The following is a 17,937-nucleotide window of genomic DNA, read 5'->3' on the forward strand; positions in this document are numbered from 1 at the left end:
ACACATGTGTTGCAGAAACTGCCTGAACCAGACATATTAACTACTATTGCTGCAGGAAAATTTGTGCTTAATTAGAATCAATACGTTCCACAATGAGAGAAGAAAATGTCCTTGTGTTTAGAAGGATGAATTAGTGGCATGTTACTGGCCTTGTTCCAAGGTTTTCCCTGTGTTATTCTCACCCCAAATTCTTCTGTTAAGTTTTGTATGTCTCTGCTTCTAAAATAACATCTTATGTGGGAGTTCTCCAGAACTGTGTGGTACTAAGGGGAGCTTGGTGATACTATTATTTTGATAGACTTATGTGAGCAGATCCGCTTTAAATATAATTCTGGGCCTAATTATCTTATACCTGCCCTATCTGTAAGACAAACTTTTCAGACTTATCCTGGTACACCTTCATCAAACCTGAGTGTCTGTATCAAGGCTGTAAGTGGAACACTTCCTCCTGCCCCATTGTATATCATGTATTTTCCAAGATGCTCAGGATCGGAAGCATTTTTAATCTTGTATCTTGTCTCCATCTCTTTGTTGCTGACAGGTGCAGCAGTGTTGCATAAGGGTGAGAGGACCCTAATGGTCAGGTCTTTTACAGCCCAGATGGTATCCCATTTTCACCTTTCCTTTGAACAAGAGCTGAATGTTGTGTAACTACAGTTGAGGTACATCAATGAGTTTTAGTAATACGTGCTACCAGAAATAGTTTTGTTAAACTCCAGGCTTTGCACGTCCTCTCAACGGGAACTCAGTCATGTATTTCTGTCATTCTTTTTTGATGTTTTGCAAACATCTCACAACAAAGACTGCTAAGCCACTTGGACATCTGGGCTGAATCACATTTAACCAGCTTATGTGAGCAAATATTTCTACCCATTCACATAGAGAAATGTTAGTTGCAAAGCCTGGGACATTCTGTCACAGAGATGAACGGCTTAATGTGGTTATGATTAACTAAATGCACTCAGCTTATTCTGACTCTGGCTTTTTCTTGTGAAGGTGGAAGTGGTTGCCACTCTGCAACTCTAGTTTTTGGGTTGTTTTTTTTTGTTTGTTGTTTGTTTGTTGGTGGTTGTTTTTAGACCAGTGGAAACACTCTGCTTCTACAGTAGTTTTTGCCAGCCATGGAACCATAAGAATGTAAAGGAAAGACTGTCTGTGAATATATCACAGGTCAGGTGCCTCTCATCTCCAGTCAGCCTTGGTTTGGACCAAATAATTTACAACATCTAAAACATCCTTTGGTGGTCGTGATAATGTTTTCTTGTGCTGATGGAGTAAATTACCGGCTTCCTTGAAACTGGAGCAGTAATATTGGTCTGTATGTTAAAAAGATAAAATGACTGATAGAAGATAGAAGATAAAATGACTCTAGATAAGACTGGAGTATAAATGGTCCTCAGTTGGAGTTACAGTCTGCCTGGTTTCTAGAGCTTTCCTAATGTGCAGCAAAGGAGAACAGACAGGCATTCTCATATTCGCTCATGCAGCTCCAAGTCTGTTGTCAGTGCTGGAGCTCGTTGGTGGGAGCAGCTTCACACTGGTCCAAGCCACTTCAGAAGCGGCTCAGGAGCGTGGCAGGAGGAAGGCCAGTCCTCTAAGGATGTAGCTTTAAGTCACTGCTTCAGGTTATGCTTAATTTAGCGACCGCAATTGGCTGTTCCTTGTCCTGTTCCTCCCTTCCTGAACCTGCTATGCTGCTACTGCTTCCCTTCAGTGAGATTTTAATGATGATGGGACTGTAGGGTCTCTTGGTTAAAAATGTATTCTTTGTCTTGTTCCTCTGAAACAGCTTTCCACGGAAAAAGCTTGCTGGTATTCTTTTATTTTTACTTTTTATTCCCACCGTACCCTGTGGCCATCACTGTGTGGTACTTTACTTGCCCAGCAACCTGTGCTTATTCTGTTCTTGTATTGCAGTGTCCTTTCTAGTGCTGAATGCAAGTCCTGCCGATCAGCAAGGCACTGTTTACTGTCCAGGTAAAAAAACTGAGGCAATTTTACACTAGTTTCTTCAATTCCTCGTTGACAGGCAGCGTCCCCTGTGTAGGTTAGGAGACTTAACTGAGGCCTGCGCTCACTGTCATGGGTGCTGTCTAAACCCTGGCCTGACTATGGTCTTGTCTGCAAAAGTTGACTAACACTTGACTTTCTGGCTTTATCCTCCCTCTGCTGGTGATCAGCCTTCTGCAGTCTTCTGCATATAATTGTCATAGCCAGGCTTTTCTAAAAGTGACTTGTCACCCTTACTAATCCAATAGAATTTAATCTTTTGAACTACGAACAATTGATGTTATCGTTATGGAGTTTGTCAATAACGTATGTTCTCTAAGCATTTTTATTTGCTATTTTCCAGTTAAATTTGGGAAACCAGCAGTAGAAATAACCCCATGCTCTTCTGCAGTTCTGCAGCTCTGAAGACCTCTTTGTTCAAGAAGCAGGATTTGTGTTTTGGCCTTGTGTTCCAGCTTGCTTCAGTAACACGTTGAAGTGTTTGCTCTATGTCCTTTAACAGATCACTTTAAGATCTTGTAATCTTATTTGTCTCAATTTCACAGCTATCAAGGGCAAGGAGTGAAGGATTAGAGGATATTTATTAGCTTTTCACCTGAGAACCATCATCCAGCTCTAGGTATTGTAATGCCTTTGTCCTGCTCAGACAGTGAGGTGATCCAGGTGATCATGTGTTTATTTCTTGAAATCCTGTGTCTTTGCCTGTTGGTGACAGCAGGTGTCCCAGAACACGCTGCGTGCTTTGCTGTCTGAGAGACAGTGCATCCTGTTGCTTGTCGGTTTTAAAATCTGTCACCCATCCAGGAGTCAAAATGATGGAACAGGATCCTGCGATAGCAGTGGGAGAGAGTTGCCCACTTGGCTCTTGGCTCTTCTAGCATTGTGGGAGGCAGTGGAAGGAGGCACTGTCAGAAGTGCGTGGAGATGGGCTCATTTAGGGTACAGGGGAATTCTGAGGATGCCATTTTAGCCACAGCTTCTTGGGAAACAGATACGCTGCTGCTATACTGATGAGAAGGTAGATGATACCCACTATTGTAAGGTGGTGGCAGAATTGGTCATTGCTGCTGCTACTGTGATTTTTTTGTATGAGGCGCAGTATTAGTCTGCGTGCAAGCTGTTAAAGACCAGAGAGGGTGATACTGAGAAAACAGGCACGTTTTCAAACCTGCCTGTACTCATACACATGAGGCTGAGACTGTAATGTCTCTGCTGCTGATGATTTCTAACCTTGTTTATAAATAGTGAAAGCAGGTGTGTGATTGTTGGGTGCAGTTGGAAGAGGCCTGTGCTGCTGAATGCTGAGACAGCTCCAGGAGGTCTGGAGGAGGAAGCAGTAGGGATCCTCATGGGCTGTGCTGCCCACTTTTCAGCCTGTTAGGCAGGAAAATAATGTTTGTTAAACTTCTGCTTCCCCACCCTCAATTACAAAATGGCTTAGTAGAAGAAAACTATTTTGTGAGTGGCATAAGCATTAAGATCTTTAAGCTGAAAGCATTAAGAAGTTTAAGATGAAAATGGAAACTGTATGTGGTGCAGACTTTCACTGGAAGGTGCAAATTCTAATTTTCACCAGTGACACGAAAATCCTTACTACAGTAATATGGATCTCAGTAGGCAGTCCTCTCACCTGTCTGTTGGAGTTGCTGAAGACTTTTCAAGTCTTTGTGGTAAGTAAATTTTTTTATTCGAGCTGTTGTTCCTGTGCTCTAATAAGAAGGGGCTTTCCTTGAGTCCATCATTCACACTGCTCTTGCCTTCCTGAGCCTAGCTTTCACTGTGAGCTGTTGAGCACAACAGGAGCTGGTGGGGCTCTGCTGAGCAGCCGTTTCCTGGGCATGGTCACCTTCTCCTGGTTTTTGCAGTTATGTCCTTTGGAGGTGAAGCAGTCGAACGCAGGCTTTTGCACTCTTTCTCGGGCATGGAACTGACCACTGCACTGGCATGTGTCAGGAAAGGCTAAACCTAACATATGTCCGCAAGAACTGGAAAAGTGTGAAAGCATTGGGCAGGAGATAAATGCCATCGAGAAGTTCTGGGCCATGGATGTAGAGACCCATCACCCATGGAAGAAGGCTGAGAGATTGTAAATCAGTAGCTGATCTTGTCTGGGATCTGACCAGATGGTCTTTAGGGCATACTTTCATCACTTGTGTCAGACAGGAAGGACTCCTGTAGGAAATCCTGCAAAAAGTAGGGAGGATGAAGCAACCTGTTTTCATACTGTGAGAAGCAGCAGGAGGTAGGAGATCTTTAGTTCCCTGTGCATCAGGAATGGTGTGATGAGCCTAAGAGAACATCAGCAAGATGGAGCATCTCACATTGTCACATTACAGCAGTGATATAAATAAGTCTATTTTTTTACCTTTTCACTGGTTTGTCATTGTCTTGCAGAAGGTTAATTTTGAGCAGTACTTTCAAATGTTAATGTCTGAATACCTTGTTTCATGCTAACAGAACGGAAAGATAAGCAAGTAAGGGCTTTTTTTTCTGGTGAAGAGTGATGTCAGTTTATATCATCTGAGATGAACTGCAGTGTGACAGTATTTTGCTAGAAGTCTTGAGGGAGGGGTCAATTGTAGTGAAATTGCTTAACTGTTGGATGTCACTTTAAACGTTGGATGTGCCACCAGTCTTTCAAAGCATGTTAGAATTAAAAGTACTTCAAACTATTCAGATATTTTTAAAAGAGCCAGTGGTAAAATGCATGATACCCACCATGTTAGAAAGATAAAGAAGCTGGCTGACCATAGGTACCTCTATTTTTTATCTTCAGAATAGCTAATAGAGAGGGTGCCATGGAGGTTTTGGGGTCAATAAGGAGCAGCTTGTGTTGTGCCTTGAGGTGTGCATTGAGTTGACCTTGCCGGTGGACTTCTCAGACCATTGCACGCAAACCATAGTGCAGCTTCTTGTGTGTCACAGGACAGAGAATCCGGTGTTGGCAAAAACACGTACTACATTTCTGCTAAACAGAAAGACATTTGCAGCCTTTAAGAACAAAGAAGCTTAAGGGAAGCTTGCTATTTGAAATCTGCCTTGAGGACCATCAGCAAACGGTCTGACAGGAAATGAGTTTCTTAGCAACAGAAATAATGAAAACTGTCATTCAGTCTCCAGCTGTAGAAGAGCAGTAGCAAAGCAGCTAGTAAATGGTTGTTAATCTAAAGAACTGGTACTCCATTTGTAGTCTGTATACTCCTGAGTACCACAGATGACTTCTAAGAGATCTGCAAAAGCTACTTAAGAAAAGCAGGCTGATTGCTACTGGACTTAAATTTTCAGTGCAAGCCTGCACATCCTGTAGAAGACTTGAAGGTGAATGGTTTTCAATTTCTAAGAAAATTTTTTTCTAGAATTAAAGATGCCTAGTAATAGTTTGCTGGAAAGAAAACTGTGTGTAAGAAGTTCCTTTGTTCATATATAAATAACATTGCTAGCAAAGCTTTCATTTTAATACTGGGGCATTGTTTTGCTTTGCTGTTACATGCTTTTCCAGTAGTTTAAAGCTAATACTCCAATTAGAGAAAATGGAGGGAAGCATCAAGGGAGAGTGAGAAGGAAACTAATGTTTAGTAAGAATCATTTTTCTCTTTACTGTATTAAATCTGCCCTTATTAAAAAAAAACAAAACAAAAAAAACCCCCACCAAAACCCCAAACCAAGAAAGCCCCAAAACGAACAAACAAACAAAAAAAAGGACGAACCCCCCCTCCCAACAAAGCAGCAAGCTTCTAGCAAATGAGCTTCATAATAATTGAATTTTAAATTTAGGAAATTAATATATCCAAAGAGAACTTTGAACTTGACTGTTTAATTGGCTCAGATTAATATGGAATGATGGGGTTTTTTCCGTGGTGTGGTTTTTTTTTTTGGTTTTTTTTTTTTGTTAATAGGAATGGCCTCTTCATTTTACAGGCTGCGTGAGGACTTTGACTTGTTCTCACTCTATTAAGTGCACTTTGGAAGAGAAGGGTATTTTGTGATGCAGAATGACACTTGGAGTGTAGACAGTGATGGTATCTCCTTGAGTCATGTCTCTGCCTGTTCTGAGCCATGCAGCTGGAAAGAGGATATAGCTGTCTCAAGGATGTTCCCCTTTGTGTATCTTTTGGTGATGTGATACCTGTAGCTGCCGACCTCAGAAGGTTATAAGGGGTTACAGGATAGTAGCTAACAGTTCAAGCACCTCTACAGAATCTGGTTCATAAGTAGCACTAATTGCCATCGAAATCTCTGATGTACCTGTCTAGGCTGGGATTAATTTTTGCGTATGCCTAACTTTAACCCAATTTTTCCACTATGACATTTGAAATGTGAAAGCTGTAAATGGTCTGGGGTGGGGATCTCTGGCTTGAGATAAGATGTGGGTGGCAGCTGCTGCTGCATTTGGAGGTCAGCTTCACTGAGGAAGGCTTTGTGTTTCGCTGTTGAGCCCTAAACCTTGAAGGAAGCACAATAAATCTTGTCGTGCTGCTAATGCTTTCATATAGTGTTGCACTTCTGCTTCTCTGCAAAACTAAAGAAACACCTCATATTTAATGTTCAAGAGCTGGAAACTTGCAGTAATTATCTGTTTTGTCAAGAAACTTTGAGACAGGACCTCTGTAGTGTACAGGTCTCACATAGATTTTTCCTTTCATGATGTCCTTAATGGTAGTGCAAACAAGATTCTTACAAGTTAATCATCAAGTTTAATAATTACTCTCTCTGCTACATTTCATTTGGCATAAGAAAAAGCTCATTTTAGGCTTGGCAGGAGTTAAAATCCCAGTAATGCTCATGAGAATGTTCTGCAAGCAAAGCTTCTGTTAATCCTGTTCCTGACATGCTCGTACGTAATTTGATGTGAAGTCTGAAGCACTTTTACTGAAAGACCTGCACCTGTATTTTCGAACATACAGAAGGTGGTAATAGGGGCACAAACTGATACCCTGATACCTGAGAAAGGTCAAAATGACCTTTGCATTGTCGATAGCAACACAAGGGTTATATTGAGGCAAGAGCAGGTATGATTGATGCTCTGCCGCCTCATAGAGAGAACGTAGCAACACATGATAAATCACTGTGTCTAGGTGCATTCTCCTGAAGTCAGAGTTGTTCTTTCAAACTCCAGAGCTGGTTTTAGCTGTATTGTTGCTAACCAAATTCTGCAACAAAACACCTATGTGTATCAGTTCAGTTCTGTACAAGCTGTTCTGTAGTTGCTGGTGTGTATAATTTCCTCGTATACCTCTGTGCAGATTCCCTGGCTGTACACAGCTTAGCAAACAGCAAAGGTTAGTGAGCGACAGTATAATAATCTGATGGTGATTAGTAAAATCCATGCCTGTGCTGTCTTTGAAAAGCACTAGCAGCTTTTTTCAAAAGTGTAGTTCTGTTACTTTTCAGCATAAAAAATGACAGGGTTGCCATAGAGGTTTTAACATGGAAAAAAATGGGAGCTTGTTAGTGAGCCAGCGTAACTGTAAGCATAGCAAAACCCCAAACCTTTTGAAATGCTTGCCACAGAAGCTGTTTGCATTGGGTGTTTTTGTCATCATGAAATGATGATTTCTTAAATTTTAAGGCTAATTTACTGCATTTCCATGGTGCTTGCCAAATAAACGCAAGTTGCAATCTGCCATTGGAGATTAATCTCCTGTTGAGATCTTGGGTATTTAAAATGACCTTTGCAGTGTGCTGTGAATTCTGGATTTTGACCCTAAATCTGGTATATCCTGATTTGTGTGAGGTTGTGTGGGGCTGCTGCAGTTGTCCCACGGTAAGTGCTCTTTGCCAGTCCTTCAGAGGCAGCTGGGTATCTTGAACATGCAAGTAAATGTAAGGTAACACCCTTGTGACCAGGGTTTAGCTGACAAAGGAACTGTAGCTTATTACTCACCACTGGCAGAATAAAGCAAATTGTTTTCATAATGATGCTGCAGCAGGAAAAGAGCAATGTTTACAGTCGGGGATATAGCCCTACCCTCAGGCTTTTCTGACTTTTGTATTTTGAAGATCTCTTACAGCAAGCAGACCTGCAGAAAGCTCAGTACTCTGGTGGGTGCTGTGGAGCAACAGAGAGAGCTGCATCCTGTCCATCACAGCCTGAATCTCAGACAGCCCTCAGTCCTTTGGGATTTTCTTTTCTAGGCCAGGATCCCTCAACTCTTCTTCGCTTTTTCTTACTTCGGCCCTGAGGAGAGGCTGGGAGGACTCAGAGTGAGTGTTGCACTTAATGAGCTTTTTTCCTCCAGGAAAGCTCAGACTTAATGTCTCCAATGTTGTTACATATACATTGTGTCTGACACAAGCAAGCTGCTACTGAAAGAGGCATTGTGGGTGGATTTTAAACTATCCTAACCCCTCCCCTCCCCCAAGTAGGTTTTAACCTGTGGATCAGTCAACTTCACTAGCTGGTTGCCCAGCGGTGCAAGTTTGGGCAGGGAGGTGGGAATGGATGGAGGTCAGGGGACACAGAAGTGGCCAGAGATAGCAGGTAGGCAGGACAAGCAAACAGGCTGGACCCCTCATAAATTGTAAGGTGAAAGAGCAGTTACCTAGCTTGTTTCCTCCAGCTACATTTTGGGGATCCAGGGGATGAATTTTAAGCCATTCACCCTGGCACATTGCTGAATTTCTGATGTGTGTCTTAAAACTAAGATGTTTGCATTATTTCTTATCAGTCCCCAGTTGCTGTCTATATATTGGACTTCTAAAGTCTAAATGTGCTGTAATGAAATTAGAGTATGGCTAGAGGAGTGGATTGCTACATACAAGTGGAATACTTCAGGGGAAAGAGGAAAACAGCAATGACCTCGTGACAAGCCAGGTGTGAGAGCCATGCATGTCCCGACTGCTTGTGTCAGTGCAGGGAAAACTGCATTGCTGCTTGGTACTGTTGATGCTGTACCTCAAGATAAAACTTGACATTGTTGTCTGAGAGTCAGATGTCAAAGAATGGAAGTGGAAGGCAAAAATAAGATGTTTCTGTGTCTTTTCCATTATTATGGGAGTGAGCAGATCTGAGGGAAATTGTCAGTTTTAGTGTCTTTTTGGTTTTGTGTTTTTGTGGGTTTTGTTTGTTTTGTTGTTGTTAATCTTTAACCTGTAGTGTGCTCTCAACGTAAATATATTTGGAAAATCAACTGGTTTTAGTTTGAGAAGATTCTGTGTACAACTTTCATCCCACAACTTATTGGCAGGGAAGAAGGAATTGATGTTCTGCGTAACTCAAAGTGCCCTGTCTGTCTCGTGTATGGAAATGTGAGAGCGCTGAAACTTACTGCAGAAAAAACACCTTATAAAAACAACAGCACCTGCACGGAGGCACTGGTTTCAGCTCTGTACGTAGGAAAGAGAATTGACACAACTTGATGGTGTACTCTTCCTCAAGTAGCTGTCATACAAATACCGTATTTGTTTTCCTTAATTGAGAAAAAACATGGCATTTTGAAAGAGGGCTTTACTGCACCACCTTCAGCATATGTGCATGCGTTTTACTGTTTATCCAGCATGATTCATGTCAAATGCAAAGCGGGTTGTGTGTAGTGGGCAGCAGGAGCAGCTCTGTGGAGTGGTAGGTGAAGTGCTGAGAGCAGCAACGCTGCTGTCTCCTCACTTCCACCTGAAACTGAAAACTCAAAATATTACGACAGATCTATTTGCCAGTTGGATGTTGTAGCTCTTTGTCCCGAGTGAAACTAGGAATTCAGGAAGGGTATGAGTTTCCTGCAGTCCATCCTGGTTGTTTTGCAGTGGAGTGGGCATGTTTTTAACATGATATGAAGTATCACCCTAACCAGTCTAATGACATTCTTGTTATATTATGACTTTGTGCAATTGGACATGAGAGAGAGGAAGGTAGTTTTAAAGAGGTGTTTGTGATAAGGGAGTTGTAATGCATGATCAGTAAGATAAGGATATTCAGAAGCAGAACAATTTTTACCTGTGTTCGTGAGTTAGAGATCTTCTTACATAACTTGCAAAGCTTGAGAAAATCCTTTTTTGTAGCTTTTGGGGTTTGGTTTGTTGTTTTGTGGGTTTTTTTCAATTTTGGGGGGGGGGGTTTGGTGGGTTTGTGTTTTTTTTTTTTTTTTTTTGATGTAAACAGTTTTAGTTTGTTTTTACACACACAAAAAAAAAAGGTAAATTCCACATGTGAATTTTAATTGTTTTTAATAGTAAATACTGCTGCAAGGTTCAACTTATGAATTTCATATAGCCAAACACAGTCAAGCTTTGTTTTTGTTATTTCTCCCGTTTTGAATAACTTGGTCCAAATCCCCTGCTTCAGCAACCTCACGCAGCTCCCTCAGGGAGACTGTGCTGTGACTTACTTACACAACCAGGGAGCTTCCGTCTGGCTTCTTGAACTGAAGTTCCTTGTTTTCTTAGCACGGGAGCCTTACTCAGGACGGACAGGTAACCTCTGCCAGAGATTTTCTTTATTAAGGTGCAAAATGTTTTGCTGTGCAGGTTGGAGAAGTGCTGTTTTTCAGTTCTGCGTGCTGAGATGAAAAGTACTCTTCCTTTTCGTCCTCCTCCTAATGCTAGTTCACTGGGAGGTGGGGGAGGTGGGGAATAAAAGAGGCAGGCAGTGATCCAGATGCGCTTTTAAGGTTTCTTTAAAAGCTGTCTTTGCATTTTTGCCCTCATGGTGTAGATGCCCCTGAATTCAGCAGTTCAGTGTGTAGGGGTATGTACGACTTTTAATTAAGTTGCATGATTTCAGTGGGCATACTGACTGAGGATGTTTTGGTACTGAAAATCTCTGCTGTGTGGACAAGGTGGCTTTTATATTTGCCTCCTCTGAGGGTCAAGAAACTTCAGGGTCTGGTACCTGTCAGTAACTGACATAATTTGTTAAAATGTCTTGAAAGCCTGAAAAGTGTGAATCTATTACTGAGTAACAGGGAGTTCATACCTTATCATGATGGTAAAATACTCTGTATGCATAAGACTCCTTTCCATGTCTTCTCATTGCCTGCCCTTTTTTTATTTTTTTTTTTTTTTTTTTTTTTTTTTTTGAAGAGGCCATGCATTTCTCCAGGCAATAGAGGAAAAAATGTCAAGAAAAGAAAAATGCTAAATACGTAACATTGTGAAGTAACGCCTGGGTGTTTTTGTAATTGGAGAAAGTCAAAAAAGGAAATGCCAGAGTAATAAATAGTTGAAAAGTGACAAAAGATGTGATCCAAGCTCTTAAGAAGTTAGGGGATATAATACAGCATACTGATTTTAGCTTTAGCTTTTTGGGTTGCTGTATTGTCACAGTGAATATGAAAATGCATCACATTCAATTCACTTCTCATACTAATATGAGGAGGAATTTTCACATAATTTGCAGCTGATAGTCTTTCGGATAAGGCATGTCTGTGAAGCAAGGCTTGTAGTACAGACTCTGTGGGCCGTTTTGGTTGATTGGTTTGGGGTTTGGTTTTTTTGTTTTTTTTTTTTTTTTTTAATTATTTCTTTTTTCCCTCCTTAAAATGTGCTTCTTTCTTTCTGTTTAAGAACATCAATCGAAAATACAAGCAGAATTTAAACTTTGCTTGCTGTTATTTTTCATTCAGTAGTTAGAGTAAGATTTGGAAGATCGTCTTCTGTTTCTTCTTGCTCGGTCAGGTTTTAGCACCAGCAAATCATTTTCTGAATTGCTCCTTTTCTGATAGGAGACCTTGTAAGATAAAAATGGATGATGCTTGTATGGTGAGAGAAAGACTCCTTAGTACTGGCCTTGTTGAAGTCAAAATGTGTTGAGTATGGGGATGCTCCCAAGGATCTCTGCTCTTAAAAGGCTATGTCTTTTATTGACCAAAATTTTCTAATGCTTCTTGTGAAAGAACATTTACTTCCCTAAGCAAATGCACCCTGTTACAAGTAGATATAAATTTTACATGTCCTTAAAGTGGTGGTTTAAGAAGTTCAGTCTGAAGCCAAAGTGCTGGTATTTGCTGTTTTCTTTGTGCAGTTTTGCATCCTCCTCTCCTTTCTTTAGTGTTCTGTGTCCCTTCGTCTCACACATTTTTAGTTCTGGTGCCCTCTGTCTTTATTGATTCAGTGATTGAGAACCACTACCATGGTTTTAATGAAAATTTTATTAAAATAATCTTGTGTTGCTAGTTGTATAATACTGTAGCTGTAGGAAAGTTAGAATTGTGAAATACATTCAAATCCTTCCAGAAGAAGGGTAGGGATGCACAGATGATAGCATGAATGCTCCCATCTGGTTTCATGAAGTTAGGTTGCTTAACTACATTTTCTCTTTGGAGGAGCTTTGTTCTCAGCAGTCTGTGGCCCAACCTTGGTACTTTGTCACTGTGACACAGTAGGGATTTGTAGCAGTCCTGAGCTCTCTGCCTCCACGATAGTCTCTGACTTGTTCTTAGCTTTCTGAGGATGCTTGTGAGATCTGAGGAGTGTTGGGGTGACAGGGGAATTGAAAGCTGAAGGTTTCAGTCCAGCTTGGGCTAAACTGAAGTGGCTGGTTGAGGTGTTTTTATGGAAAGTGAAGCTTCACAAGTGGAAAAGGGGAAAAAACATTTGAGGCTTTGCTGTGCGAATCGCATAGTATTTGTTGCATGATTCCCCTCCCCTATCTGGCACAAGGATTAGCAGGCATCATTCACCAGTCCCATCAAGAGAAAGTGGGAGCTGTGGAAATTGCTGCAGTCAGCAACAGTTATTTTGATTTGTCAAATACCGAATTATTAAAAGTGCTATCATAGGCACAGTTCGTGTATTCTAAAACTTTAAAACCACATAGCATTCACAGGAACATTTCTAGTGTGCTGTCTGCAGGCAGCATGTGCAGCATTAGTTATACATAGCTATATGTTCGTTTACGTGTGGCTTCCGCATGAGCGTTTAAAATAGTTTTTCTAAGAAGGCTAGCGCATAGAGGTTGTGCCTGATGTGAGGTAAGGTAGCAAATATACCTCTAGTTGCAATCGTCAAGATATTGATCTGGAAATTGTATTCCGGTAAGGTCAGTGAATAGTGCTGCAATACTACATATATTCCTAAACTTAAAATTTGCCTCCATGCTTTCCCAAAGAGTTCTCTGAGGAATTAAAATTTGCTTATAAGCTAGTTTTCATCTGTATTTTCTTTCTCCTTCTCATTTGAATCCCTAGGACCTGGTTACAGCAGGCATATGCTTGAATAGTGGATTAAAGAAATGCTTCCGATCTGGATAGTAATTGATACGCAGAAGGAAGTAGTACAAGTTACATTTGGTGGCTTGGTTTTTTTTTTAATACAAGTGGGCTGTGACAGCCAGAAGTACCTTGTAATAGACTAATGTGCTTCGGAATTTGGCAGATTAGAAGAAAGTCCTCAAATAAATATATGCAAAAATATATGAAGGAGTGTGGCTCTTTCATGAAAATTTTCCTTAAGGTGACTATCATGTTATTCTACATAATATATTCCAGGCTGTCTTTCATTTATAATCCAGTAGATGCTTTCTTTAATCTTTGAGGACTTAGTCACAGTTGTCAAAATAATGAGCTTTTCATGGTGTAATTTTTTTGTTGTTCCTGTACCCTTCCCCTAAGCTAAAGTAATTGTTACCAGAAGAAAAAGGTTTGGGTTTTGTTGTTTTCTTTTTATTACCCTTAAATTAAAACTGAAATACAGTTTTCACTTGTAAAACCCAGCAGTGTGTAAGTTTTGTTAGGGAGCTCCTGCAGTGCCTGCTTTAAAGGACCAACTGTGGGCCTTTGGGTCAAACAAGAGGACTTGAAGGGTGCCCGCAAACCTGCAGTGCTTACATGGATGTTAATTGTGTTCTCAAGTCCTGGTTGGATTAAAGAGTTTAATTATGTCATTGCTTTTGGCAAGTTGTGAGTAGTTACTCGTGTGTAGCGTGACTACAGGTGGTGTCCTGGCAGTCAGCCAGCAGCAGTGTGATCAAAGGAGAGGAATTGGTCCCTACATGCAAACCACCCTTCAGCTGAGCCTGGCCGCCCTCGTACCCAGACCCACATCCGTGGGCTTCTCTGCCCCAAACACCTACAGTTAGTGGCCCCTTCCCAAGGGGCAGTTCGAGGAGGGATGTGCCACTCTTGGGAGCCGAGCTTTTGAGCTAAGGTGCTGCAACTTTTGAAGTCCTTGTGTTGCTTTTGCCTCTCCCCACCTCTGCAGAGATCCAGGGGCTGGCCAAGAACTAGCCTGGGCTCCAGCCACCTGCCCATCTGGCTTTCAGGTTCCCAGTGGCCTCAAGCCCTAGCTCAGAAACCTGGAGCCTCTTGTGGAGATGTAGAAATGTCCACAGTAGGCTGTTTGGAGAGCTAATGAAATTTGCAGGTCAGCTAATTTGTTGCAAGGGGTTTTGTGAGCTATTTATGTAGATGTGCTTTGTTAAAATGAAAGTGCTTGTACAAGCCACAGGCTGCTAGAAGTCTTTTCTCTGAAGTGCTAAAAGAGAATTTTATTTTCCATGTAAGGTACCTGCAGCTAAAATGGATGATTATAGATTTGTTTGCTCTGCAAGCAGAAAGCCGTAAGGAAGCACACTAGGATCCAAAAACTCCGTTTAGTGATAGTGACTGTAGTTGCTGATGGCCTTTTGTGGCAAGCAGCAATTTTTGTAAATTTTAACTCTCCAGTCAACTGTTGAGTAGCTACAGCCATAGGGACGATCTGGTGTAAGCTGGCTCATGAAAAGCTTCATAACTGGTGCATGATTCACAGTTTGCCTGCTCTGTTTTCTCTGCAGAATGAAAGGTAGATGGTTGCTTTTACAGCAAAAATAAGTCATTTGTATCCTGCTAGTATATGAAATATATTCAGTGGGTAATAGCATAGATGGCCTATGGCTTTCAATGAGGTATCTTGTTGGAAAAACACTGTGGGTAGAGTCAGATGAGATCCCACTCTCTGTAACACAAAAGATGCAAAAGGTTTTGAGATTTTTATTGTAAGCAGAGTGGGTTTTGATGTACCTGTGTGATACCTGCTACTGTACTGGCAGCCACAAAATGTGCACTGTTTGAGACAGTGAAGACAGTTGAAGGGCAGCTACTACACCATTGAAAAGACCCTGTATAGACTCTCTCTTTTCTTAGAGACCTGCAAAATTGAGCTGTTCCTTGTAACTTCATCTGGCCTGTTTGTTTTGGGGCTTTCTGTCTTGTGAGCCTTTCATTACAATCTTGTGGATCAAGGATCAAGTCTTCAGATGCTCGATGGAAACTTGTTTCAGGTGCACCCTCCTCCCATTTGGATCTGTGGGAATCCCCTGCTCTTGACTTCAGTGAAATCCAGATCAGACCTGCGTGACTTGCATTTGAAAAATGCTATCCCTTTAGGTAGCTCACACCCTTCTAAAAGCAGTTGGGTGATCAGTAGGTAGTATATATGCTAAGAAAAAGCTGATGTAACAGTGTTATAAGTCTGTATATTTAGAAGAATGTTACCTAGAATAGTGTTGGGATAAATGTGTTGTGTGCCTTGTTGAGATTACTTCAGGGTGGGCTACTGTTTTCCTTTGATTACACCAAATTAAACACAAACATGCAAAGCTTCATCATAAATATCCAGATATTCTGTTTCTAAGCTTGTGCAAAGCAGTTCAAAGACTTCTGCATTACTGAGGTTGTTTGGTAATGCAGGAGTGTTTGAACTGCTTTGTATGGATTTAGTAAAGGTTTAGTAAAAGTTTGCAGGGCTGGCTGGTGTTTAACCTTTCTGAGCTTTCTTTGTATGTCCCGTACCAGTGTAAGAAGGGTGCCAGGCTTTTGCCAGGATCAGTAATTGCTACTGCAATGCAAATGCTGAATAATTTTATACTAAGTAGTTACCAGTCAGCTTAGGTTAGAGGAAACAAATTGAGTCTGAAAAGGGCTGGTGGGTGTGTTTTTATCAGGACTGCTTAATAGATTTTTGTGTTAAGTGCAGTATCAGGATCTTGGCTCATTGGATTCAGCCGTGTCAGTTCTGGCTTCTGTCAGAAACTGTCTGCCCTGGTAATCTGGGAATTAAAAGCCAGACTTTTGGGGGAGGATTTATTATAATTCCCATATCAGAACTTGCCCTTTGGGTTTATGTGGTAACGATGTCAAACCCTGTTTCTCATCTCTCTACAGGAAGGACGTGTTTCTGACTGCTTTCCAACTCCAGGGGTGTGCGGGAGGATCCAAGAGGTGGCAGGTATGTACAGTGAAATGAGGGGTATCTCCCCACTTCCCTCCCCAGCAAGGGGGCTGTGTTGGATTTGTGATGGGGGTATTACAGGTGTCTTTGTTAGTAAAAGAACACTGCAAGAACACTAGGGACTTAATTCATATGGAAAAACTTAAGTAAGGATTTAATGATAAGCTTGATATGTTGTTTTGTGTTGCTTCAAGACCAGAATGCTTCTCAAGAAACTTACCAGAAAAGGGACTTTTTTACTCTGGAGCATACTGTATCATAGAATACCAGGTTGGAAGGGACTTGAGCAATCATCTCATCCCACCTTTCTAGACTAGATGTCCCAGCACCCTCTGCAGCCGAATCTTACAAGTGCCCAGTGCTGGGGAATCCACCACTTCCCTGGGGAGGTCACTCCAGTGGCTGATTGTTCTCTTTGGGAAAAACTTTCCTCTTGCGACCAGTCAGAATCTCCCCAGCAGTAACTTGCACCCATGACCCCACAGCTTTTCCATGTGACTCCTTGTAAAAGAGAGACACTGTCGTCTTTGTCCTGATGTGTACCTATGCTTTAGTTACCACTGAAAGGTCCCAGTTCAGGATTGCAGCTCTCCTGTGTTACACAGTTTATGTGTGTGAGCAGGTACAGGGCTTGCTTTCAGAGACGTTTGAGTATTGAAAGTATTGCAGGACATCTAGGGTAGTTTATTTAAAAGCTTGCACGCCTGTTAATTTAGACACACAAGTATTTTTGCCATTAGTTGCCAGTAGGCTTCTTCAAATTACTTTGACCGACTCAGTCCTAGATTATAAATATTCTCTGCTTTAAGCTCAAATATTTGTTTTCTGAGTACTACTTGATGGCACATATATTGTGCAGAATCAGGAAAATATTACGTTTGTCTCCACAGAAGGTTCCAGCCTACAACTGGGAATTTCGGTTTCCTCAGAATTTTTATTCTCTTTTAACACTAGAGCACTTCCTCCAGCAAACTGTGTGGTGGAGGTAAAGTCCATATCAAATTATCTTAAAAAGCTTCATCTAATTTGTAAGCACCTAGCAACTACAAAGTATAACTGGTTACAGTTTGAAATGTAAATAATCCCATGCTTTACATATATGTTAGTCATAAAGGGCTGCTGGTCTGCTAAGTTTAGGTTTTAAATTAACTCAGCAGAAACTAAGTCCATACATATTGTATCATACAAAAAAGACTGTGAAAATAATTTTTCATGAGGTAGTCTAAAAACCTTGTGCTTGAGGTTTTGAAAGGGTGGAAACTAAAGCAAAGGATATATCTAGCTTGTCCTTACCAGTCTAAAATAAATGAACTATGTAAATAAAACTCAGCTGTCAAAGGTAACTTGCATAGTTCTTACTGTGTAATTCTGATTACTTAAAATACAAGCATTGCAAACTTTTTCTTCTATTTTTGGAAACAAAACTGTGGGCAAATTGAAAAAATCAGGTTTGAGCAAAACATCACACTGGGACTTCGGTGGTTTGTTTTTTCCATTTGTGAAGCCTTAAAATATTTTTTTTTTAATCAAATAGGCATCATTGAAGCAGGTCTGTATTCTGTTAAAGCTTTCAAGAGCCTTTAAAGGAAGTTATTTTGGGACAACTTGCAATTTATGCCCTCTGATGGAGGGCATAAATCCTTTAACTCCCTCCTTTTTCTGCTGGAAGAAGCAATTTGCTCATGAATTTGCCTGTCTCTGCAGATTGAACTTCATATCTCTCATCGTAGTTAGTTATGAGCTTTACAAATGAGTATATATATTTTTTTTTAATCTAAAAATAGC

General features: G+C 41.0%; 1 protein-coding gene across 17 annotated transcripts in view; it reads left to right on the forward strand.

The window, feature by feature from the left end:
• SEMA4D (semaphorin 4D) overlaps nt 1-17,937 on the forward strand; it is a 95,749-nt gene that overhangs the window by 38,572 nt on the left and 39,240 nt on the right. For 14 of the 17 annotated variants that reach the window (XR_003995001.1, XR_004389867.1, XR_003995002.1 and 11 more), the window contains exon 2: nt 16,086-16,149. The gene's annotated coding sequence lies outside the window, so the exon portion shown is untranslated. Of the gene's footprint in view, nt 1-8,015; nt 8,215-15,184; nt 15,203-16,085; nt 16,150-17,937 lie in introns of those variants that run through there. The other 3 variants (XM_032919697.1, XM_030511606.1, XM_030511608.1) reach the window with 3 other exon arrangements.

The sequence above is a fragment of the Strigops habroptila genome, chromosome Z, assembly GCF_004027225.2.
Source record: "Strigops habroptila isolate Jane chromosome Z, bStrHab1.2.pri, whole genome shotgun sequence".
NCBI classification, from domain to species: domain Eukaryota; kingdom Metazoa; phylum Chordata; class Aves; order Psittaciformes; family Psittacidae; genus Strigops; species Strigops habroptila.